The sequence below is a fragment of the Dermacentor albipictus genome, chromosome 4 (assembly GCF_038994185.2).
Source record: "Dermacentor albipictus isolate Rhodes 1998 colony chromosome 4, USDA_Dalb.pri_finalv2, whole genome shotgun sequence".
NCBI classification, from domain to species: Eukaryota; Metazoa; Arthropoda; class Arachnida; order Ixodida; family Ixodidae; genus Dermacentor; species Dermacentor albipictus.
In genome coordinates this window covers 19,704,934-19,731,356 of record NC_091824.1, presented here as the reverse complement: position 1 = coordinate 19,731,356, position 26,423 = coordinate 19,704,934, and the positions used below count along the sequence as shown (strand labels likewise).

Genomic DNA, 26,423 nt, shown 5'->3' with positions numbered 1-26,423 from the left:
TTACAACATTTTTGACATGATTATCCCATGACATGTTCGCGGAAAAGACGACACCCAGACATTTGAAATTTTCGACTATTTGAATACTGCGCGAGTTTAATTTAATATCTTGATGCAGAGGTATATGTTTATTTTTCGGCTTAAATATAACTGCTTTCGTTTTGCTCTCATTTACCTTCATTAGATTAAGTTTCGACCATTCCCCTAAGGATTTCATTGTACTGTTACATTGTGTTGTTACATTGTATTGTTATATATATATATATATATATATATATATATATATATATATATATATATATATATATATATATATATATATATATATATGTGTGTGTGTGTGTGTGTGTGTGTGTGTGTGTGTGTGTGTGTGTGTGTGTGTGTGTGTGTGTGTGTGTGTGTGTGTGTTTTTCTGGCGTTTTTTGCTGAGCGGCGCACTACTTCCGGTGACGGTCTCGCGTTAGCTGTTCTATTTCTCTCGTTTCGCGCAGCGCACAATTTTGCGCACTGTGTTCGAGAACACCTGACTAGCGGTATAAGTCGGTGCTACACGACGAACACTGAAGCAGGCGCAAGCGGATCACAGAGCATGTTCACGCGCTGGAATAGGGTAGAAAATGACAGTTGCATTCTCTAGGCGTGCGACTGCACGACGTGGCAACAAGCAGACAAAACGGATGCACATCTGTCTTGCTATGGTACGAAGTACCACAAGGACACGTGGACATTAGGTTTGTAGGTTTTATTACTTCTCTAAACTTTAAATCGTCTATTGAAGCAACAGATCAAGCACATACCTGCTGCTGCCTTGCGTAATTCTCGAAGTTACGTTTGAGTGAGTGACGTCACAGCACTGCAAACTACGTAGACGCAATTGTGCGACTGACGTCGACTCTTCGGCTGGGAGCGCGGCGTGCGAGAGGAGAAGGGCGCACGGGGTTTGGTTCGAAATTTCGGCTCTTTTCGCGGCGCGCAGCAGTGTAATACTTTACAGGCACAATCGTTAGCACACATTGTATGCAGTGCGCTTGTCAGTTCAAAATGTCCAGACCTGGTGACGGGCCCTTTCCTTTAACCACTAATTGTAATAGCTCGGAGAAGAATGGCAATCGAAAGGCTACCAGCCTTTCCCTCCAACTCTTCAAAACCCCGCCAGTTTTCCGGCTAGTGGGCGGATTTCTTGTGAGGTCACGAATGCCTCCGACCGAAGGAAAACCGGAGATACGTCATCAGTAATGGGGCGGTAGCGCCATCTTTTTAGAGAACGATGCTACCGTGGCCTTCGAGATCGGGCACAGGACGGCAGTGTTGCAGCAAGCCATTCGCAACTCCACCGGAGAAACCAACTACGGACGTTGGTTTCTTGGCGTCGAAGTCGCGGGTTCGTTTTCTGGCCACGGCGGCCGCATTCCAATGGAAGCGAATGCAAGAACACTAGCATTTTTATCTCAGGTGGTCAAAATTAATGCGAAGCCCTTCATTACAGCGTCCCTCAAAGCCCCCGTGTTGCTCTTGGCCATGAAACATAATCAATCAAACAATAAATAAATAAATCTCGTCGATAATATCCAGGGTGAAGTGCGCGATTCCGGGCGTGCTCTTGAACAAACCTAACCTCACAAGCGATTATTTTCGAACTGTAGAGGACAAAATATATATACTGAACGACTTACATAATTATTAGGTAAGCTTTCAAATCAACATCTCATGGCTGTTAACAGTGTGGAGAAAGAAAGGTGCCCCGAAATCATATGTGCTGTCTAGTTGGTTGCGCAGACATGTACAATTTGGTTTTTCCCGAACATGATCGAAGTATACGAATTCTACCACATTGGCTGTTTCTCTTCTTGTTTACTTAGAGCATGTTGTGAGACACGCCAAATTCTACTTGCAGGCTAAAGATATTTTTGCTGCGTGCGTTGATAGAATTGTACAAGTATGTTTTACTGCGTACTTTAATGAAGCGGACGCGAGTGTTCTGCGGCGCGTTGGAGAGGGAGGCCCGTGCCGTGACTGGGCGAGAGCCCGTGTCGCTGGCTAACACACAGCTATGCAGCGCGTCTCAGCTGCCGCTTGGTGGAGGTGCTGGGAACCACCGCCTCGTCCTGGAGCCCCGGACGAGGCCCAGTGCAGGACTAGGCGAAACCTCCTTACGATACGTTTAGTTATCCCGCGGATCTGCCACAAGCAAATCAACGGGGGTGGGATCAGGCAGAAGCTTTCTGCCTACCGCCTTGCTATTCCAGACAGCAGTGCGTAAAACAATGGCAAACAAACAAAGAAACTTAAAAGACGCGCAGCGCGTGATAAATGGGACAGGAAGGGGCGACAAGAAGCACAAAGCGTTGAAGCTCGCGAGTGTTGTTTTCTCGCCCCACTTCTCCCACCTGCAGAAAACGGCAACGGCGGTACAGGAGTTTGCCTGTATATGCAAGCAGCGCAAGAACAAGGATTACGTCATACGAGGCAGACATATCGCGGGTGTCTCGGTGACCGTTGTTTTGCGCTGCTAATATACATGCCATGCCCCCGAATCGGGCAATTAACTGCACACAGACGCGCACACGGGATGCACGATGTACGGCATAGCGCGGTGCTTCCACTTAAATCACAGGCGTCGCGACCTTCCCTCTCGGAAAGGGCGCCCACAGCTTTGGCTGAACAAAAGCTTCGCCAGGTTTCACTAAGGGCGTTGTGAACATGCGTATATGTAATAACCCGCAATGGACTGTATAGACACACAAGTGAAAGTACAGAAAACTATAGCAACATGTTCCACGCCTATTTCCGCTTCCACAGCCAAGTTAGCCAGCCGGTGCATCGCTGCCAATGGTCACAAGGACTCGGACAACACGGAATGTCCGTCAGCGCGAACAAGCCTCCAAATTTTTGTTAGCCTGTTGTTTTCGGTGCAGATATACGAGGGCGAATCAGAAAGTCCTTGACCCTATGTTTTATTAACAAATATAACGTACGTAAAGCTAATTACAAATATGCGTAATATCCTGCGTACCTTACACAATTTTTCCACATAGTCCTGACACCGGTTCAGACATATGCCCCATCGCAGCAGTAAATTTGATTTGCCCCTGTGGCAGAGTTCGCCCGGCTGACTGTGGAACCACCGTCGGCCTTTTACGACCTCTCAGCACCACCACCTCACTCATCTCAAAGCGACACACCCTTCCCCATACGTGGGCTGCATTTACCTGTGAATGTCGATGGGCGTTCGTACCTTGTTCCATAGAAAACGAATCACACTGCGTTGCTCGTACGTACGCCGTGGACTTCTGAAGCACAACCGTCATTTTCGATGGATGGATGAATGAGGCTCAACCCTTTGAATCACGCGGCGGCGGCGGCGCGCGCCACATAGCCTTGAATGGTACTATATGCATCCATACCTATGTATTTACTCCTTTACTATTGCGCTGATATTATCCACCAATCAGATAGCCTATGTTTAGTTATTTCTACTTGTTCAAAGTCTATTTTACCTTCACAGTCTTTAAAACCCAAAGCTTTGAATAGTTCCCCGTTATTTACTACGGTAATCACAAATAGAATCAGGAACACCTTAGACTTCTGCCAACCAAAGGGCCAGGCAGGATTCCGTAAAAGCTACTCAACAATAGACCATATTCACACTATCAATCAGGTGATAGAGAAATGTGCGGAATATAACCAACCCTTACATATAGCTTTCAATGATTACGAAAAAGCGTTTGATTCAGTCGAAACCTCAGCAGTCATGGAGGCATTACGGAATCGGGGTGTAGATGAGCCATATGTAAAAATACTGAAAGATATCTATAGCGGCTCCACAGCCACCGTAGTCCTCCATAAAGAAAGCAACAAAATCCCAATAAAGAAAGGCGTCAGACATGGAGATACGATCTCTCCAATGCTATTCACAGCGTGTTTACAAAAGGTATTCAGAGACCTGGAGTGGGAAGAATTGGGGATAAAAGTTGATGGAGAATACCTTAGCAACTTGCTATTCGCTGATGATATTCCCTTGCTTAGTAACTCAGGAGACCAATTGCTATGCATGCTCACTGACCTGGAGAGGCAAAGCAGAAGGGTGGGCCGGAAAATTAATCTGCAGAAAACTAAAGTAATGTTTAACAGTCTCGGAAAAGAACAGCAGTTTACGATAGGTAGCGAGGCACTGGAAGTGGTAAGGGAATACATCTACTTAGGGCAGGTCCACGGATCCCGATCATGAGATTGAAATAATCAGAAGAATAAGAATGGGCTGGGGTGTGATTGGCAGGCATTCTTAAATCATGAACAGCAGGTTGCCACTATCCCTCAAGAGGGAAGTGTATAACAGCTGTGCATTACCAGTTGTCACGTATGGGGCGGAAACCTGGACGCTTACGAAAAGGGTTCTGCTTAAATTGAGGACGACGCAACGAGCTATGGAACGAAGAATGACGGGTGTAACGTTAAGGGATAAGAAAAGAGCAGATTGGGTGAGGGAACAAACGCGGGTTAATGACACACTTGAAATCAAGAAAAATAAATGGGCATGGGCAGGACATGTAATGAGGAGGGAAGATAACCGATGGTCATTAAGGGTTACGGACTGGATTCCAAGGAAAGGGAAGCGTAGCAGGGGGCGGCAGAAAGTTAGGTGGGCGGATGAGATTAAGAAGTTTGCAGGGACAACACGGCCCCAATTAGTACATGATCGGGGCAGTTGGAGAAGCATGGGAGAGGCCTTTGTCCTGCAGTGGGCGTAACCAGGCTGCTGCTGCTGATGATGATGATGACATTCAAGTGCAAAATAGATAGATAGATAGATAGATAGATAGATAGATAGATAGATAGATAGATAGATAGATAGATAGATAGATAGATAGATAGATAGATAGATAGATAGATAGATAGATAGATAGATAGATATAGTAAGGAACGGCCCGCTCAGGTGCAAGTTTTGCCAGCCAGTTGCGATAGCGGCGGCAACATTTGCTTGGAACGCCACCGTTACGCTCCAGCCTCGTCGCCATTGTGACTAAACGCGGTCGGCGGACCAACTATTGCGCCCGCCACCGCCCACCTGGTCGGCCGCGAGCGGGGGAGTGCCCGCGGGAACGTCTACTCATGCCTCTTCCCACGCGCCGTTCGAGACGCAAGACAATGGGCTACCGGCCGCGCTGCGGGGGTCTGCTCCGAGTTCTACGAAGTCCGTGTGACGTCGGTTCCGGACCGCGAACCTGTGCGGGTGTGTGTGCGTGTGCAAGCCGTCCCGCGGAGAGGCGGCTTGTTTACGATGCCTGGACGAACGTTTCCGTCACCTTGGAATCGAGGGGGGACCGAGTGTTTATAAACCGCTCTTGTGCGGGTGCTCGAGGTACTTTCTCAAGCAGTCATGTTAGACTGATGCACTTTTCTCAAGCAGTCATGTTAGACTGATGTAGATACTGTAAATAAACCCATATTCCTCGTTCTCGATGAGAAGCAGTCCTTCCCTTCAACATCCTCAGCGTGGATAAGTTGGACGACGGCATGGGCCAGCTACCTTCTAATTCATGCCCGACTCCAATCTTGACAACGAGTTACGAACGGTGGGATTGAGCCCCCAATCCTTACAATACACTAACCACACACACACACACACACACACACACACACACATATATATATATATATATACACATACACAAGCCACGTAAAGGAACACCAGAGAGAATGTTAAGATGGTTGGTAAATTGTGCCTATGAAACACATGGCCGTCTTGCCGCGGGAGCTATATACATAGGATGCCTCGGTAAGCCACAACATGCGTAAGATCTACACAAGGATATGGCGTCCACAGCACTAATCCCTCGCGACGTCCCGAAACACCGCCTGCTAGGGACTATAGCTAACAGTCACTCGATAAAAAACGACTACAGTGCGTTTTCAAGAAACTAACACCTCAACTACAGCGAACTTTGAGAAATGTTTCAATGAACAGGGCCCGAATATGCGAAAACGTGTTGAAACCCCCGATCTCATCCGACGGCATTGGCGCTGTGGCTCGGGCGCGAATTTCAGAAAGAGAAACACTGCCGGTCCATTTATTCGCTCCGCCAGTAAGTAAGCTCTCCCCGCCAAATGAACGCCAAATCGAGTTTTGAAAGAAACTTCGCTCGGCTAAACTAACGCGCGCCATGTTGAGCACGCTCCAGCAGCGCTACAAAGGTCACGCAAGACAAGTGCAGCTTTGGGCTACATCGTTTGGCACAACTGAACAAACAGCACACGGATGAACCACCCCAAAAAGTTACACCGGTGGATGTCTTCGCGCAACCCGCTCGACATTGAAGGCGCCTCCTTGCGGTCAAGGCTGTTACCCAGAATTGCTTGTTCTGGCACAATGTATTTGCTTGAGTCCCATGTGTCGAGCAAACCGTTAATCCGCGATTACCTTAAATCACGAGACGAGCATTGTAGGAGCGATCACATAACGTAAGCCGTCATAATAGACAGTTTTAGTTTAGCGTACGCAACTATAGCGTACGCTATACGCTATAAAATAGCGTAGGCTAAGCAGCGCACGTTTTGTACAATTTTAGTTGGCCGACGATATTTTCGGATCTCTGAGGCCATATTCCGTCGTTGCGGCTATTTCGCGCCTGTAGCGATAGGTGGCGCTGACATCTCAAACGTTTCTTTCGTTAGGCTTTCACTCGTTCGAAACGAGAAGCGATCTCGAAAACACCACGAAGTTATCCATAATACTCTGTCGTCGAAGCGGCCAGAGACTAAGCGAAAGCCGTTTGCACAGTCATTTGCTACGAACGAAGTGCATTTTACAAAGGCAACGCCAAATTCAATTCGAAGCGGGCAGCCGGGATCGCCGCCATGTTTCCCGCAAACTCCGCAAACCCCGCAAAAACGCTAACGCTAACTCGTTTGCGTTGCGTACGCCCGCTATACCCGCTATTTCGTTTAGCGTTCAGCGCATGCGCAGTGACGACCCGCTATTTTTTAGCGTACGCAATGGAATAGCGTACGCTATACTAAAACTGTCTACTAAAACTGTCTAATGTAGCTCTATGTCAGCGCGTTATTTCAGAAACGGGTCACACGGTCAACGACAACACGGAGGGGGCGAACGCTGGAGTCTGTGAAGTCACACACGCACGAAGACTAGACAAATTCATGTACTAACCATCATTTCTATATAAGCAGACCGATTGCAGCGCCATGGTTTCCTTTAGAAATTTCCTTTTTTTTTTAATTTGAAAAAATAACTGCGGCGGCTGTGGAATGGAGGTGGCCAGACTCTTTTCCTACCATGGGTAAAAATTGTGTTTACTTTTTGTATGTTACGCCAAGATTTTCTTTTTCTGAAGGAACTACTCAACACAACAATTTATGTAATACGTAAAGAAAAAGCAAAATGAATGCATTTTTCATACATAAAAAGTTTTATTAACGAGGTGCATGTCATAAAAAAGATAAATTCCCAGAATCAAAATTGTGAGATAAAATTGAACAAAGCTTGTAAAGACACGTTTCTACTACTAAGAATAAAAGTAACAGAAATAATGAGATGTACAAAATGTATTGCCATCTAACAGGCACTATCTCCGACAAAAATTAAATTTTTCACTGACCAGCTGTTCCACAACAACAATTTAACGGCAAGCCCTACATTTGGGCGTGCCGGGCTGCGGCCGCCGACGTTCCGGGCTGCGGCCGCCGACGTTCCGGGCAGGCTTGCGTCGTCGCCGCTATCAGAGTCCGACGCACACGCAGCACCATCAGACTCGCTGCTGCTTGGTCCATCGACAAAATCAGTCGCAGACGCGGCGGCATAGAGTTTCTCACTACATTACCTAGAGGGAAATCTGGCGCTGCTGCGCTGTGGTATGCATGGGAATGCCGGTATATCGTGGATTCGGATTGGCATCGTTCTCGTAGAAACAGGACACCTTGAAGACGCGCTTGGCAGTACCGTTCCGTCTGTCACAATGATTCATTTTCTGCTAGAACAGCACGTGAAAAGCTGTTTTAGCTTTATTATTATGCGAAAACATGTTCTGTTTAACTATGAGAGCTTGTTATTGTGTGTACGACTACATGTTACGTAAAAAGGATCAGTCAGCGGGCCTCTAAAGTTGGAGGACAGGCGACAAGGTTCGCGCTCGCTTTGCAACAGTTGGTCGTCTGTTCTTACTTTTCTTCGCTTGGTCATGCATCGTGGGTGATTAAAGATGTAATATACGTGAATAGAAACATTTTATGAAGATTTTACTTTAAGAACGCGTTATTTGCGTAGCCATATCCACGTTTTAGACGAAACCTCTTGCAACACCAGCCAACACGAGACTCGCAGACACATATACCGTGTTACGTTTCGCCTACGACGCGCGATATGGCCGGCGCGGATGCAACGGACGTCGGGGCTTCGTTTAAAGCGTCGGACATTTTGGCCCGTTCGGAGCGGCCGCGACGCATCCCCGCCGAGCGCGTCCCGGCAAGTTCAGTGCCACGTGTCTTTGTGTGTGCGTGTGTGTGTGTGTGTGCCCACGCTTGTCAAAGCGCGGCAGCCGGGGAGAGGAGCTCCCCCAGTGTGAAGCGAGGAGGTCTGACCGGCGCCGGCCCGGCTGATGCGTCACCTCATTGTCCCAACGTGTCTCTCAGTCCGTCCGTCGCCGCTGTCACGTGGTGTCGTCCCGTGACCTTCCTTCTTGCCCGCGACGCCAAGAGTATAAGAGCAGCTGCCCCCGGACGCCAGGAGAGATGCTCCGATTTCTTCTGTTGAGTAACGTGCTCTCCCGTCTCTCTACTTCGGTCGACCTGACCGCCCGCTCTTTGCGATGCTAGAATAAACAAGTTGTTCTGTTAACAGTCGCCTCATGCTTTGCTGGGACCTTCGGATGCTTCCAGTGTGCCCCAGGCCGCCAGGCCAACGCTACCCTTGGGGCTTGCGACCCATTTGCAACAACGGGCGCCAACGGTCCGGTTGCAACAACGGGTGTCAGCACTGAGGATCCAATAGCTGGTGGCAGCGCTGAGATTCCAACAGCCGGTGCCATCGGTGCGGTCGAAATGACCGTCATTCCCATGACGGCACGGTGCCCCCTTAAGAAACTCCCATAGACGGTGGTGCCAGATTACCCTCTAGGTGTTGTAGTGAGAAACTCTATGCGCGGCGGAATCGCGAGATCTGCAATCTATCGAAGCGAGCGCGCCGCTCCCGGAGGCGGCCATTTTTGCTTCACGCTTTGACGATCGCGAAACTTCCGAGCGCGTTCAAAAATTACCGCCTGGCGGGAAAAAAAGCCAACCGCTTAGAAAACAAAACTGTAGTTGTCCTGCTTCACGTCCGATGGCGCAGAGTGTCCGTGAGCGGTAGAGTTGGTAGCATATACAGTAACTCTAGTGAGCGGCGCAGGTCTCAAAAGCGGAGTTTCAAACCATCGATAAGCGGACGGCCATTTCTACGTTCTACTTTGACAATCGCAAAAACTTCCGATGATGATGATGATGATTTGGTGGCATCCCCATTGAAACGGGGCGGTGACACAGTCACCTAGCCTGCTTGATTTATTCAGGTATGCTATACATGTTCTTACAGCGAAGCTGTATATGGCTAGCCGATTCGCCCGTCTGTCCATCGCTGTACGCCGAAAACTCCTCCGGCGCAACCCCGTGCGCATGCGCAAAAGAAAAAAAAAACAGAGGCGCGCGATTAGCCAACACCACCTCGATAGCACAAGGCCTGTTTACTCCGATCCATGACGCCACGCTACCTGGCCCGAAATTTCCATTGACAAGGCTGGCGTGATGAAAGCCGTGACGTGAAAATATCTGTTGCCCACTCTGGAGTCGGGAGATTCTATGGCAGTCGGGCCAAGTAACATGACGCCATGGGACGGAGTGAAAATGCCTTGTGCTAACTAGGTCGTATTCGATTAGCTGCGCCAGTAGTGACGTCGTTGCTCTCCGTCACCGCCGAGCGCGCGCACAGCAGTTTCTCTCCGGCTCTGAAATGGGTGGGCCTGCGTCATACGTACTCCTTAGGAGCAGGCAGCTTTCGATCAGCAACGCCGCGAGCAGAACCGGGAACGAGCTCGTCCATGCTGTGCCGATGCTGCAGCCCGGGCACAAAAACAGGCTCGTGCAGCAGAGCGCAAGCAGCAATTGTGTACCGAGGATCCGACAGCCTAGCAAGCCGTCGTTTAATGAACCTTCGGGATTAACCCAGTGATAAACATCGGGGCCGCACGTTTCAGCTTCGCTGGTTATCCGTCTGTACGGAGTGCTGGGGCGGTGATTTTTTATCTAGCATTTTTGTATACATCTCATTAACCTTCCTTTTTAGTTCAAAACCTAGCTCGTACCGCTAGCTATGACTAATAGATCCGGTCATGTAAATTTCTTCCTTGCTTCTTTACCATCAATACTCTAAACGCCTCTTGCTTATCTCGACTGCTGACCCGTTAACGCTTCCGTCCCCTTTAAACCCACGCGCGTTCAAAAATCCCCTCCTGGCGGGAAAAAGTGAACTACTTAGAAAACTAAAATATAGTTATCCTCCTTGACGTCCGACAGCGCAGTGTGTCCGTGAGCGGTGCGGAAGGTCTCGAAAGCCGCGCCTCAAATCATCGATAGCGGGCTAACGATGGCCAGTGGGCGCGGAAGGGAAAGAGCCACACTGTGCGATCGACAGTGACATTCCCGCATTTTTCTTTCGTGTCGGAGCTTTTTACTTTCCGATACCACAGCTATGGTGCAGCAGTTGCGCCCGCCCGTTCCGGAAGCGACTTTACAATTGCTAGTAAGTACCAAGGAGGTTAAAGAAAAACTAGTAAGTACAGCGGGGTGTGGCATTTCCTGAGGCGCCGGACGTTTGTGCTCATGCTCAAGTAAGAGCGGGTGCGAGAGAGAAAATGTGGGGGACTCTGCCTAGGCACTACGGAAGAAAAGTTTCTTTTTTTGCGTGACGTATGCGTTTGTTTCCAGGCGTGCCGCCATTGCGAAATGGGGTCGAGTTTACGCTCGGATGCCGCCTTGCGGGGCGGCGAAACAGGTGAAGCAGCAGGTACGGACGCCCCATTTAGCGATCCTTGTGTCGGACACTCACCTGCGACACTCGTGCTAAGTCAGTCGAGCTGGATTATACTTTTCTCGCGTCTTACGGCAATGTACGTTGAAACTAACATCGCAGATGTTTCCGTGGAGGTAGTATAGGAACCGTGGAAGGGGCCGGTCCGCATATATTGAAAATTTAGAAAACAGAGCGCCTTAGCAACCGCGGTTGGACGCGAGTGACTGATAGGTGACCGGTGACGCTCGACGTCCCTGCAACCGCTATGAGAATACGTCGCCCCCCCCCCCCTAACGCCTTTTACGCTAACCTAACCTAACGAGGCCGAGACGCAAGACTAGAGACGTTTAGCTTGTACGCTAATCCGGTAAACGGGAGCGGTTTGGGCGGGTTACCGGATGGTCGGGGCGTAAACGTGAGCGGTGAAGCCGCCTGGTGTTGTAGAGCTCAACCAGTCAAACGCATAGCTAAAACTGCAGTAACTCACCATAGCCTGCTTCGCCACTCGTGCAAATTTTTGGCAGCGGCGTAATTGTGAACACGATTACGCCACTGTCGAATATTTACCCCAGCAGCTAAGCAGAATACAGTAATTAGCTCTGTGGTTGTGTGGTTGAGCTTTGCGCCACCAGCTGGCGCCACCGATCGGGCCGCTCACCTTTACGCCCCCGCTAAACCGGAAAACCGCCCGCGCTTTCCCGGATACCGGACACGCTAAACGTCCCTACTATTGACCTTTAGCGTGTCCGCTATTCCGGCAAACCGTGGCGGATTACCGGATGGTCGTGGGCGTAAACGTGAGCGGCCAGATTGGTGGCGCCAGCTGGTGGTGCAAAGCTCAACCACCTAAACACTGACCCAATTACTATATTCTTCTTAGCTGGGTTCTAAGTTATCGACAGCGGCGTAATTGCGAACACAATTACGCCTCTGCCGAAAATTTGCACCAGCAGCGAACCAGAATAAAGTAGGTTACTGCAATTTTAGTTCTGTTTTTCTGATTTAGCTCTACAACACCAGGCGGCTGCACCGCTACGGCCGCTCACGTTTACGCCCCCGACCATCCGGTAATCCGCCCAAACCGCCCCGGTTTGCCGGAATAGCGGACACGCTGAAAGTCTCTAATAATCCTCACGACGCAAGCGTTGCGAGAATACGCCGAGCCACCCTAACGCCTTTTACGCTAACCTAGCCTAACGTAACGTTACGGTGACCTAACGTTAACCCATAACGTGGCCGAGACGCAAAGACAATCAGCACGGCGTAACCGCTGTGAGAATATGCCGCGTCACCCAAAGCCTTTTACGCTAACCTAACCCTAACCTAACGTGGGAGAGACGCAAAGCCAATAATCCTCACGGCGTGACATCAGGCAATCGCGTTCAACCGTGGTTGTTAAGACGCTGTGCGTTTACTTCACTCAAAGGTGCCCACTCAAAAATGCTCCTGAATAGTCTCGGACACCAGCATACGAAAAGCCTGCCAAGAGCGAAGATACTTCTCCAGGAGAGCAGGCCCGGCCTCCACTACAGTCCCTAATGTTTCATCGGAAAAATCTTTTTTTTTAAAGCTACAGTGCCGTAAGGCGCAACAAAGTTATAATCCGACATGACTGACTCAGCACCAGCGCCGCACGCGCGAGAAGGTCTCTCCGACGTGCCTTTAGACGCAGCGGTCGCCAAATGGTGCATCAGTGCCCGCTGCTTCACCCGCTTCACCGCGAAGCCAGCCAGCGTCCGAGCGCGAACTCGACTTTCGCATACAACACACGCAAAGAAACCTCCTACGTCAGATAGTCAAGGACACGGTGTAAGACATACAGACGTACACCGTGGTCAAGGAGCAAAAGTCCCCAGATTTTCTCTCTCGCACCCGCTCTTACTCGCGCCTGCGCAGAGACGTCGAGCGCCTCGAGAAATGTCACGCCCCGCTGTACTTACTATGCTCGGGGACAGCTTTCTGTGGCTATGAAGCGGAAGCAGGCAAAGCGTGCACAAATGAGAGCGCTTCTGAAAAAGTCCAGCGTTTTAATGCACGTTAGCGTAGGCTTGGCAAGAGAAAACACAAGCTCCTCGTTTTGGCAACAGTTAAGGCAGAACACACCACTGAATGTAAAGGTTTACTTGTCCATTCCGCGTCTGGGGTAACGCGAAACCGTCGCTCGTGCAAGCTGCGTCGGTTCAGCGTCTGTTCCGAGCAACCAAAAGCGCTGTCCAACGATGGCAGACTACTTGGCGCGGTAACAAAATGCGTTCCGGATAGCGACACCATCACCGGGGATCTCTGAGTAGCGGCCACTTGGCGAAGCGCGGAGAAGACGGGGGCTTACGTGTCGCTGCGGAGACAAAGGCGGAAGAACGCACGTGGCGGAGTACAAAATGCGGGTCCGCGAATGCCGGCTTCCGGCGATAGCGGCGGTTGCACACCACAACGCATGCGTAGTGGCCGTTCGAACGAGACGTGCACGCTGGCACGAAACCCACGGTTGTGGTCGCCACTCGGTTGTTCACGAGAACTTTGTGCCCGTCTACGGTAGCCGGCGGTACCTCCTAGTCACGTGTCGAGGCTCACTGTTCGCGTGGCATACACGAGGACGGGCGCTGCCGCCATTACACATGCGTTTACAGCTAAATGCGATCGTCAAGGAGTGTTGGGTTTCCCTTCCATTACCTCAGTTCTATATAGGGTCAATGTCACACCAAACGTCTGGTGGTTTGCTGTATACTTTCATTAAAACACGTTCAAGGGTGTTACGCCTTCCCCCTTTATAAGGTGCAGGTTACGCCTTATACGGGTGCAGGGCTGTTTTATTTGGAAGTGCAGTAAAGCTGATGATGGAATTACAAAATTATTTCAGCGAATCTCTGTCGAGATAACGCTCAATTACCAAGGCTACGTTGCCGCACAACATATTTCGCAAGTGTCGGCAGACATTGGCGCATTCATGTAAAACCTATCACGTGCGGTATACCGATCGGGCAGTCCTCGCTATACGTCTCGCGAAAATTGTCATCTGTTGGCTGTCACGTGCGCGCTGTTATGTGCTATAAACATGACAACCGTGTTATAAATTCGCGATTCTTATAGTGAGCTCGCGCTAAGATGCGAATTTGGTCACACACTCGCACAGTATACTTGTTTTCGTTGGCTTAGCAAATAACCAGCCCAGAGGTGGCTTACTCACGGAGGCTAGTCTATTTATGACCTTGTTAAATCAGATTGTTATTGCTGCTTTAACAGTGTGATTTTGTACTTACACCCATGTGAATCTGATGTTGCTAAGGGTATTTACACGTAATGTTGCGAACTCCCTTTTTGATAAGGTTATTTCTAAACGCAGAACATTCACGTTGAGAGATTTAAATGTGTCAGTTATCACTTGAAATAGGGTATTAATTGCTTTACAGTGTAGGCTACATCGCTAAATATGGTCTACGTAGCCTAAAGGAGCCAAAGACTGAACTTGGCACGTTTTGAGAACTTTTCCTGTGTCACAGGGGCAGGCACGTACCCAGGATTTTTTTTCGGGGGGGGCCCACCACCTCCATCATCATCATCATCATCATGTTTTATGTCCACTAAAGGCCGAAGGCCTCTCCCTGCGATTTCCAATTACCCCTGTCCTGCCGCCAACCGATTCCAACTAGCACCCGCGAATTTCCTAATTTCATCGCACCATCTATAGTTTTCTGCCGTCTTCTACTGCGCTTCCCTTCTCTTGGTACCCATTCTGTAACCCTAATGGTCCAACGGTTATCTAATGGGCGCATTACATGGCCAGCCCAGCTACATTTTTTCCTCTTGATGTCAATTAGAATATCGTCTATACCCGTTCGCTCTCTGATGCAAACCGCTCTCTTTGTCTCTCTTAACGTTATGCCTAGCAATCTTCGTTCGATCGCTCTTTGCGCGGTTCTTAACTTGATCTCAAGTCTCTGCCCCATATGTCAGCACTGGCAAAATGCACTGAGTACACCTTACTTTTCAATAATAATGGTAAGCTTCCAGTCAGGAGCTGGCAATGTCTGCCGTATGCGATCCAACCTATTTTTATTCTTCTGTGAATTTCCTTCTCATGATCAGGGTTCCCTGTGATTAATTGACCTACGTAAACGAACTCCTTCACAGTCTCTGGTGGCCGACTGGCGATCCTGATGTCTTGTTCCTTTGCCCTACTATTTATCGTTATCTTAACCTTCTGCATATTAATATTCAACCCCACTCTTACACTCTCTCAGTTAAGGTCTCCAATCACTCGTTGTAACTCGACTGCATTGTTGTTGAATAGAACAATGTCATCGGCAAACCGAAGGTTGCTGAGCTATTTGCCGTCGATCTTTACTCCTAAGCCTTCCCAGTTTAATAGCTTGAATTCTAAGCACGCAGTGAACAGCTTTGGAGAAATTGTGTCTCCCTGTATGACCCCTTTCTCTATAGGTATCTCCCTGCTTTTCTTGTGTAGAGTTAAGGTAGCTGTAGAACCTCTGTAGATATTCTTACGCGAAGGACGAGTCATTAAGACGAGAAACTATTTACAGATTATATTAACAACAATGGTTGCAGCGCTGACCGGTTAGATTCACAGCGCGAGCCCAGTTCCTTCTCTCCTCTTTTCTGGAGTGATGGCGCCCACGTGCCTTGTTCAAACAAACAAATACCACACGCATGTAGCAATATTTTCCAAGCTTTTTACGTGAGCGTTCTGTACTCCTTGATTACGTAGTGCGTCTATGACTGCTGGTATCTCTGGTAGAGTGTATAAGCGCGACTGGACGAGGACGAAGAAAGAAACAGATACACAGACACAGCGCTTCACTTTCAACTATATATTTTATTTTCGCACGCATCGATAAATATATACCGTGCGAGCGGAAACAAACGTGACAGCAAAAAAGAACATTGAGTGGTACATTTCGTTGAACCGGACACGTGTGCAAGGCAAGGGAAAAAAAGAGAGAAAAAAAAACATCTACTACAATTGTCACGAAGACAAACCAAGGAATCGTATCTCCTTTTCCGAAAGTGATACCGAAGGCTTGCTTACGCACTTTTGCTGTAATTTTGCTATCTCGTATGCCTCTACAATCTCCCTCGTCATCCTGCTATGAGCCTTATACAGAACGGAAGTGCTTTCAAACATGGGCTTGCAGGAATAATCTCGGCAGTGAATGCCCAAGTGACCCGAGATTACCTTATTGACATTGTATTGATGCTCCCTTAATCTATCGTTGATGCATCTGCCGGTTTGACCAATATACGTATTTCCGCATGAAAGTGGGATGGCATAGACAACGTTATGAGTACAGGTTACAAATTGTTGGCGATGTTGGGTAGAACATGAGGGCCTTTTGTTATTTTCTGTGTTAACCTGTTTGCATAGCTTCTGTAGAAGCTCAGGGGCAGAGAAAACTACGTCTACTCCCGATTTCGCCACTATTCTTCAGAGATTATGAGAAAGAGTAGCGGCGAAATCGGGAGTAGACGTAGTTTTCTCTGCCCCTGAGCGTCTACAGAAGCTATGCAAACAGGTTAACACAGAAAATAACAAAAGGCCCTCATGTTCTACCCAACATCGCCAACAATTTGTAACCTGTACTCATAACGTTGTCTATGCCATCCCACTTTCATGCGGAAATACGTATATTGGTCAAACCGGCAGATGCATCAACGATAGATTAAGGGAGCATCAATACAATGTCAATAAGGTAATCTCGGGTCACTTGGGCATTCACTGCCGAGATTGTTCCTGCAAGCGTATGTTTGAAAGCACTTCCGTTCTGTATAAGGCTCATAGCAGGATGACGAGGGAGATTGTAGAGGCATACGAGATAGCAAAATTACAGCAAAAGTGCGTAAGCAAGCCTTCGGTATCACTTTCGGAAAAGGAGATACGATTCCTTGGTTTGTCTTCGTGACAATTGTAGTAGATGTTTTTTTTCTCTCTTTTTTTCCCTTGCCTTGCACACGTGTCCGGTTCAACGAAATGTACCACTCAATGTTCTTTTTTGCTGTCACGTTTGTTTCCGCTCGCACGGTATATATTTATCGATGCGTGCGAAAATAAAATATATAGTTGAAAGTGAAGCGCTGTGTCTGTGTATCTGTTTCTTTCTTCGTCCTCGTCCAGTCGCGCCTATACACTCTACCATGGATTCTAACCAACTAGCCCGCCAGCGTGTTTTAACTGGTATCTCTACTGAATCAAATGCCCTTTCGTAATATATATAAGCCACGTAGAGAGGCTTATTGTACTCTGCGGATTTCGCGATAACCTGAGTGATGACATGGATGTGATCCACTGTAGAGTATCTCTTCCTGAAGCCAGCCTGTTCCCTTGGTTGACAAAATCCAGTGTTGCCCTTATTCTATTGGATATTATTTTGGTAACTATTTTATATAATACTGGGAGCAAGCTAATGGTCCTATAATTTTTTCAATTCTTTAACGTCTCCTTTTTTTGTGGATTAGTATAATGTCTGGATTCTTCCAGTTTTCTGGGCCCCTTGCAGTCGATAGACACTTCGTATAAAGAGCCGCCAGTTTTCCAAGCATTATGTCTCCTCCATCTCTGATTAAATCGACTGTTATTGCACCTTCTCCTCCCGCGCTCTTCATCGTTTCATTTCTTGCAGGGCCCTTCTGACCTCATCGCTAGTTATAGGAGAGCTTCTGTATCCTGTTCATTACTGTTCCTAAGGGAGGTATCGTGATTCCTCTGAGTACTGTATACAGGTCAGCTTAGAATTTTTCCGCTGCTTTTACTATATCTTCGAGATTGCTGATGACATTATCTTTTAGTGTGTACAGCATGGTTTGTCCCAAGCCAGGTTTCTTTTTTACTGATTTCAGGCTGCGTTCATTTTTTACAGCTTCTCCAGTCTTTCTCATGCTATAGTTCCGAATATCAGTTACTTTCGCCTTGTTGATCAGTTTTGACAGTTCCGGGAATTGCGTAACGCTGTGCGACCGCCAGTCCTACACAACCGCGTAGAGCGCAGGACTCTGCGATTCTAGATGTACTGCGCTCACCACGAAAGGTTAGAAAAACACCCACATAAGCACAGCAGAGAAGTGGCTACGTGAGGCGGTTCGACCGATAACTTTAGAAGCGTCATTCAAAGCAAGTAATTGTTCTCCACTTCCGGCACCGTTTTCTCTACTTTCTTTTTAAATAAAAGGATGTTGATCCATCAATATTCTCATAAGCAACGGTTAACTTTTTTATTATTCGCTTTTCCTTGCAGTTTGGTTGTTGCCTTGGCTCTCTCCCTTAGTAGATCGCTTAATTTCGCATCTCCTTGCGATTTTTGTTTCCAGTTGCCAATTTTGCACGAAAAGTGCTATACAATTAGGGGAAAACAGACGAAGTAACGGGCGACAGTCATCTTGCTTATGGGTTTAAGAGTCATTGAAGGGTTTCGTGATGGACGCACTTTAACATTATTTTATTTCCCACCTTATCTGACCTACATCACGTGTATAAGGTTCCGGGCATCTGCCAGCGTCGCGGCGAGCCGTAACTCGAAGAAATAATGAAGCAAAGGGAAAACTTAAACGCAATTGGCGTTTTCTCCGGCCGCAACTCGTTCCACGAGAGTACAGACCAGCTCAGTAACAGCCGCATCCCTTTCCTGGTCCCAGGATCAGCCTAAACAATTAAGGTTGAACTAACGAAAGGAACAGCTATGCGCGTGACGGTTGAATAGATTGTGAAAACTGAACGCATCTCGATTTAATCGCGCGGGTGCGGAATCTATGAGAAAACTGTCCTTCACATTACAAGAGATGCCGATAACTACCGCCGTCTAAAAGGAGTGAAAAAGGCAGCATAATGCTGACCGATTAATAGCTGCCAAGTCTCAACATTGACCTGGCGGCGCTTTAGGAATGTGTGAGGAGTGGTGGCGTGGGTGGGGAGGGGGGGGGGGGGGGTATGCCATTCCATTTCGGGGGGGGGGCCCGGGCCCCCCCGGGCCCCCCCCCTGGGTACGTGCCTGCACAGGGGACCGGCTCAAATACGACAAAATACTTCGAAGTCCACGACGTCACACTTGAGTGCCGGTGCTAGGGCTCCGGCGCGAAATTCGAAAAATTGAAGTTTAACCTTCACTTTCTCTTACAGTAACCAACCACTTGACGAAATTAATGACAACGGAGTTTTAAAGCACAGCCTTGCTGGAGAACCGTAACCGACTTTCCTGACCGTGGTTGCTGCCTTGCTGAATAGCTCACAATTAAACAAAAATTTAATTATGTGATGGATTCTGGGATCAAACCTCGGTGCCCCAGCACAGCAGAGAGATGCTCTAACCATGAAGCCACAATCGATCGTGCCCACTAGCTCTTGAGAAGACGCCCGAATGAAACGGGCAAATTTATAGCATTTCGTTACCCGCTCCACGAATTGTTCGCTTCACAATGATTCCAAGATGGGCGTTAGATTGGCATATTTTTAGTTGTTAAAGAGCATAGTTTCGCAGTCTAAGCTGATTTTGCGCTTCTCCTTAGTGTCCCTTAAAAGTTGTTGCTTATCAGGGAGTTTTAGGTGTTAGCGTTTTACATTAAGTTACCCAAACGTTGAAGGAAACAAACCGCCGGGCGCACAAAAGAATGCAAAGCGATCACGGAAGTATGTAACGCAAGAGCCCACAGGGCCCACAATGGAGCTTGCGTCCCCAAACGCTTTGCTGTGGCTCGGGTATCCTATGCTAGAACTATTAGGGAGTTTTGGAGATAGCAAGGCTCTGTCGAATATGCAATGTCACCCCACGTCAACGGACGCACTGACCCTGGAGATGACGACCATCCCCCTCAGACTTTCGCGTTGAGGGCGAAAACGTATCAAACTGGCCCGGGACGACAGGTGTGTTATTTTTGCGAGTGCAGCTTTCCGACTCATGGACAGATTTACTTCCGTCTCGTGGGCTTCTTGTTATCGGCTTGTCGACGGGCGCAGGTGATTGCCGCCTGCAGCGCGAGTTTCGCCCAAAGGGAAGCGGAACCATGTCATACACGCTTTGAAAAAAAAAAAAACCCCCGCAGAAATTAACTGCTCTATTCGGTAACTCACTGCCTACTAACTTTATATTAACATATCTGTAGTGCGACAGAGACCCGTGATAGATGTGGATGTTCTGTTAGTAAAAGCAACTATAACTGCTGTCGAAAGTGTTTTTCTTTTTTCTTTTCTTTCGCGTGATGCCAACTGGAAGGCATTAGTGTTACAAAGTGCCATTGTTTTGACAATGCTTAAATTACAGCGCTGCGCCGACGTACACGAACGGATAAATTGTAGAAGAGTTGACTGTTGGGCTAGTTGGTCGTCCATATTAGAACTTGGCATGAATAAAAACACGGAAACAAGAAAGCATGCGTGACAAGAGGATATGTATATGTACTATCCTTCCATTAAACAGTTGTGAGTAGCGCTTGCCCTTGATCGCCTTTCTTGTTCCCGTGTTTTTATTCGCGCTACGCACTACGTCGGATAAATTGTGGAGAGCTGGTTCGACAAATAGAGTATACAATACGTGTCGCATTTGTGCGAAACACTTCCGCGATCAGTGTCTCGATTGGTTTCCTTGGGATGGCACGTATGCGCGCAAGAAAAGCGACAGGCGTGCGTATACCGTCCCACGACGTTACGACCTTGCCGCGTTCGTTGCTGTGCTGATGACGTATTACAACGCTCTGCCATGTTGACGTTTATGTCGCGTTCAGTGTACACCCCCCGCGTGATTCCGCGATCGAGTTGCAAAAGCCTGCGCAGCTTACACAAGCACTTGCCACAAGATTCGAGATTGGCGATATAGGCACAGGCGCCGACAAAAGTGGTATACTCCGTGCACGCAGTCCATGCAGCGGGAGCCGGAGCAACGGCAAACTAGAGTTACTGTATATGCTACCAAAGGTAGCATATACTACCTTTGGTAGCATATACAGTAACTCTACGGCAAACTGCATCGCAACGCCATCTACAGGCAGCATCTGGGATCATGTCTGCCGATAATAAAGGACACCCATTGGCTGTCTCGATCCCAGATGCCATCGCCTGTAAATGGCGTCGCGATGCAGTGTGCCGTTGCTCCGGCTCCCGCTGCGTGGAGTATACCACATTTGTCGGCGCCTGTACTTTAGCTCGGCGTTATTCGGTGCGCGTTGCAAGGAATCCAGCAACGCATACGTAGGGCCCTTCGCATTCGGGTAAAACTCAATAATTCCCCATTTTTGCACCCCTAAAAGAATCGATGAAGATCGGCTCTTTAAAATTTGATTTTTCCCCGAAGTTGGCCCTTTCGTAAAGGGTAAATGCGAGTGTTACAAAACTAATAGCCCCTGCCCACCGTTTGTGAGCAACTGCTAAAGCTATGCGCCTCGCTGCTGCCTAACACCGAAGAGAAAACCGGCGTATATAAAAAAATATTAAATTCAGCACCTGCCGGCATTGAGTGATTTCTTTTTTTTTTGCAACCACGGTTGCACGAATACCACCACAGCGCATCGCGTCGCATTTCCCGCGAGTCGCGCACACGGCGGCTTTGCGCTAGGAAGCGAAACAACGAAGCGCTGCCGTTGCACTGTACTGCAAACGGTAGCCGTGTCGAAGACACGCTCGCTTGTTTACCCAACTACGTCACGGTCAAACACGGGTGGCTGACTTGTCTATAGTTGGCATTCCATTAATTTTGTTTGCAAGAGCGTATGGAGGAAAGCAATCAAAACTGACCTCAAACCTCCACATTTAACCTTACACGTGAGCTCGATAGAAATTTTAGCGCCAGCGGACGAGGACAGAAGGGGACACGTTGACAACACAATGCGCCGACTTCAATTCATTAAAAGAAGAAAAAAAAAACCCCTTATACACCGTGCACACTAGCGCCACGCCTGATCCGGACCCGGCACCTGAAATCTGGAAATGGCAAAATGCGATTGCACTCTTCTTGCAAGAAAAACTCAAAAGGGTTCTGAAGGTTGACGAACCGCTTTTGGTGAAAAGCTCAGAGGAAGTCGTATATTTCCTGAAAGAAAATTCTGACAAGTCTTTCTGCGTGTACTTTTGACATAAATGACTTGTATTACTCCTTGCCTCAATAAATTATTAACTTGCGTGGTACAGTGCATTGATTACTTTGGCACAGTTGCGTTTTACAACTAAGCTGGGCTATTCGTGCAAGGTTTTTTTTTAGATTTGCTTCGCTTTTATCTTAACATATTCAGAATGGAACGATGGCGTTTTTATTCATAAGCAAGATGTCTGCACGGCTCGTGTTTTGCGCACATACTTAGCGACATATTTTTACTCGTCATAACAGAAGCTTGTCAGATGCATTGATCGATTTTAACGTTTTTATTTAGATATGTCGATGTATATTCATTTATTTTGAATCTGGACGCACGTTCTATTGTGGATAAACGTTTTTACTGAAGCCCTTAATCCACAACATTCACGGTTGAATCGCCCGCCGATCGATCGCAGCCAACAATTCGTTATGTCAGTGTTCGTTACAGCGGGGTATGGTTTCGTTACTATTGCTCACAAAGCGCCATCCCAAACTCCTCGTACGACTTCCTTCCCCCTACGCCTTTATGACCTTTTATGTCGAATGTTTTCCGTGCTCCTAAACGTTCACTTAATTCGACGAATTTGTGTCCGTCAACCGACGAGCGTACCAAAGTAGACGCCGTGCACCAGATGGCACGCGTTGAACCAGACGCAGTCGTCCAAAAGATGGCACAATTGGAAGTTTCAGCTATTTCAGCTTCCCGTACATTGGCGCTAAACTTGAATACATAGTCACTGACGTCGGTTGGAATGCCGAAAGCAAACGTATGGACACTTTCCAGTTCCGCGAAAAAGAAACGTGCTGTCGGCATGCTTTCAAAATAACAATCAGACGCACGTGCCAACGCAGGCTACGCAACGAGGGGCGCACGCACTCCCGTTGTACGCGAGGCTCGTTCTTCCCATGCCCACGGGCAAGCCCTTTCACGAGGCGCGACGGCGGGCTCACGCAATCACGCCTGAGCGTGAAGTAGCGCGTGTTATCAATGATCTCGCAATGACTGCACCCTGGTGCGAGCGAGCGTCGTGCCGTCGCCAGGGGTTGCACAATTTGCCTGACGAGCGAGCTCTTCCACGGCGCCGCTTGGCTCGGGCCCAAAGGCGGCGGCAGTGCGCGCGGCCGCGTAATATCACCTCGGCAGAGCCCTATCGGCGTCTCGCTCTGCTTTATCTGGGGATCCCACATAAGCATACAGCCTAATCGCGGCGTTCGCAAAATTCACACACAGCGGTGACACAGGCGGTGAGGTGACGGACTACGTTCGCTGTCCGCGACACGCACATAAGCTGGCGATTGCTGCAGCTCAATTCGCGACCACTGGCTGCCAGAAAACTTCGCACTTGGAGTGCAGACGCCTTGTTCCATAGGTAGCGACAAGCAGAAGGCTGGCCGAGATCGCGGAGCACATAACGGCCAACAACGCTGCCAGGCAGCCACGACGTTACCACGACAGACATGTTTGGCTCGAAATAACTTCACCGGGCAGCCGAAATCACTGACAAACTGCTTCGTGCTGGGGGCAACGAGTAACGGACGCGGTTGATTCGGATGCGAGCCGCGCCAGCCTGTGCTGGCGATACAGCGGTTGCCGAGCGGCATCGAATGCCCCTTTCTGGCGCAAGCAAAACCTTGCCGCAGGCTGGGAAGAAATCGAACCGTCGCCGTAGCCATTACGAGCTACCTGGCACCGCGACTGCCACCGGCGGCAAGTGGACGTCGCGCTAGACGCGTTCGTAACCACGCGCGAATTCGGCCCGGTGTGCACTTGGTGTGGACCAGCCGACGACAACGCGCGTGCGTGCCGCCGCACATGCACGCCGCGATGAATATGCAAGGCCCGATTAACTCACCGAACACGGCGACGCGCTGGTCTCCTGACGCCTCTGGACATTCGGACGGCACGTGACGGTTTTCCGATGGCTTTTCACGCGAGTGGGAGCCGTTGTTCCATCGTAGTCGAGTTGGTTTCGCGGCCGAAAACACTTGCCGACCACCGTGCCAGCCCACTCCCACTCACAAAATTTCCATGTTTCGTGCCGACGGCTGACGCCAGTCGGCGTGACTGGTCGAGCAGCCGGTAGCCTCGAACCCAGCGGCGAACTTCCAGAGCGGCGCTGTTTCGATTTCGCAACTCCGGCCGCGCGCGCACGCGGTTCCGACGCGCCCGATCGCGTCAACGAGCGGCAGTTTTCCCGCATTTTAACGAGTACGCAAAAAATGGCTGTGGCTTAGGTAAGGTTAAGCCCAGGATGCGAAGCATACTAGCCTTTATTTTAGTTGTTGAACCACTGTTTAGCTTGGTGAACTGCTGTTGCTTGGCTATATTTGGTTCGGCTAGACGAAGAAACAACACGCGTTACTCTGCTTCGCCTTGGACGCCCCGCATTGGACGCGGTGAGCGTCGAGCAACGCAGCGTTCGGCGCGGCAACGAAATGTGCGCCTGAGCAAGCGACGCACGCCTGAGCCTTAGAAACAGCTCGTTTCTAAGGCAACACCGCATTCACTAGAGGCGCTTTTGTACCGCTTTGAAGCATCGTACTCGTGGCTCAGTGGTAGCGTCTCCGTCTCACACTCCGGAGACCCTGGTTCGATTCCCACCCAGCCCATCTTGCAAGAGTTGAGCCAAAGCCACTTCTCCTCTGTCGTGGCGTCACGGTGTCACGTGGTTTCAAGGCGACACCGCCGCGCCTGAGGAGCTGGGTTGAGCTCTCGTAATATGCTTCGCATAAAACAGCCGGGGATGCTTGCACAAGCAGTGCATTGCGCGTGCGCAGACGGCGCATAACCTGGTGCTGCCGCTGTCATTTAAGTAGGGAACGCTCGTCCCTTGTGACGGCGACCGTTCCGCTTCCTTGCTATCTTTTCATATATAAGAAAAAAAAAAAGCCTAACGCTCATTTGTGTGCGACTTCCAATGCCGTTTAGCGTGCTGCATTACAAAATTTCTGACTTCCATTATTTGCAAAAAAAAAATGAAAAAAAAATTCTGGCCGCTTGTTCAACAATTTATTAGTGTCACAATCTCCCACGATAGCCAGACATTACGTGCGTTTTTTTTTAATCGCTTAATCGCGATTTATATTGCCAAATTGACTAAATATCAGACATTTAATTTCTTTGCCATATTTTCTTGTAGTAGATGCGCAACTTACGAGGGCAACCGAATAAAGATGCTTTCTGGCACATATCTTACGTGGAGATATCAACAGATAATAACACTAGCAAACCAGTTTTCTTTCTAGAAATGCTGTATCTCGATCGGTGTGCATGTCTGTAACAGCATGTTCTGGAACCACCGTCGTGAAGTACGTCATCACTAAAGCTATGCCAAGGTACGCATCCAAGAAACCTGTACCTGGCACCACAAAAAGCTTTATACGTCCGTCACTTGAATATGCATTATACATATTGGACACCTGCGACACTAATAACAAAACTACAGAGGCATTGCAAAATCATGCCAAATAAACAAACTACAGAAGCTGCACAAAACCATGTCATCTAGCCTCATCTTATGAATCATGCCATCTTCCCTCCACCGCACAGCCATGATGGAGGACAAAGGTTAAGATTCCACAACTTGCTGCTTGGCATGAGGTAGTCTTTCTCACAAAATTTATTATCACGAGAACCATTTTATATAGTGCGCATTTCCCAGCAAAAAAAAAAGAACGGTGCATTGCCATGGGTTTGTAATTACACGTACTGGCTTTTCCAACACATTTCGACCCATCTGGACCAACTGGACCTAATTAGTATCTCAGTTGGACTTGTTGAGACCAATACGAACAACAAGAAAAACCAAATAAACATGGGTCTTTACTTTGATATGACACGTATATACTGGCTATAATGCATAAAGAAAGCAACAAAATTCCACTAAAGAAAGGCGTCAGGCAGGGAGATACGATCTCTCCAATGCTATTCATAGCGTGTTTACAGGAGGTATTCAGAGACCTGGATTGGGAAGAAATGGGGATAAAAGTTAATGGAGAATACGTTAGCAACTTGCGATTCGCTGATGATATTGCCTTGATTAGTAACTCAGCTGGACCAACTGCAATGCATGCTCACTGACCTGGAGAGGCAAAGCAGAAGAGTGGGTCTAAAAATTAATCTACAGAAAACTAAAGTAATGTTTAACAGTCTCGGAAGAGAACAGCAATTTACAATAGGCAGCGAGGCACTGGAAGTCGTATGGGAATACATCTACTTAGGGCAGGTAGTCACTGCGGATCCGGATCATGAGACGGAAATAATCAGAAGAATAAGAATGGGCTGGGGTGCGTTTGGCCGGCATTCT

The 26,423-nt window shown here is 48.5% G+C and overlaps 1 protein-coding gene across 4 annotated transcripts in view; it reads right to left on the bottom strand.

Annotated features, from left to right (window-relative positions):
• Positions 1 to 24,194, bottom strand: part of LOC135915126 (B-cell lymphoma/leukemia 11B-like) — a 190,347-nt gene extending 166,153 nt beyond the window's left edge. For 2 of the 4 annotated variants that reach the window (XM_065448121.2, XM_065448123.2), the window contains exon 1: positions 23,970 to 24,193. The gene's annotated coding sequence lies outside the window, so the exon portion shown is untranslated. Of the gene's footprint in view, positions 1 to 23,969 lie in introns of all 4 variants that reach the window. The other 2 variants (XM_065448120.2, XM_065448117.2) reach the window with 2 other exon arrangements.
• Between the last annotated feature and the right edge of the window lie 2,229 nt (positions 24,195 to 26,423).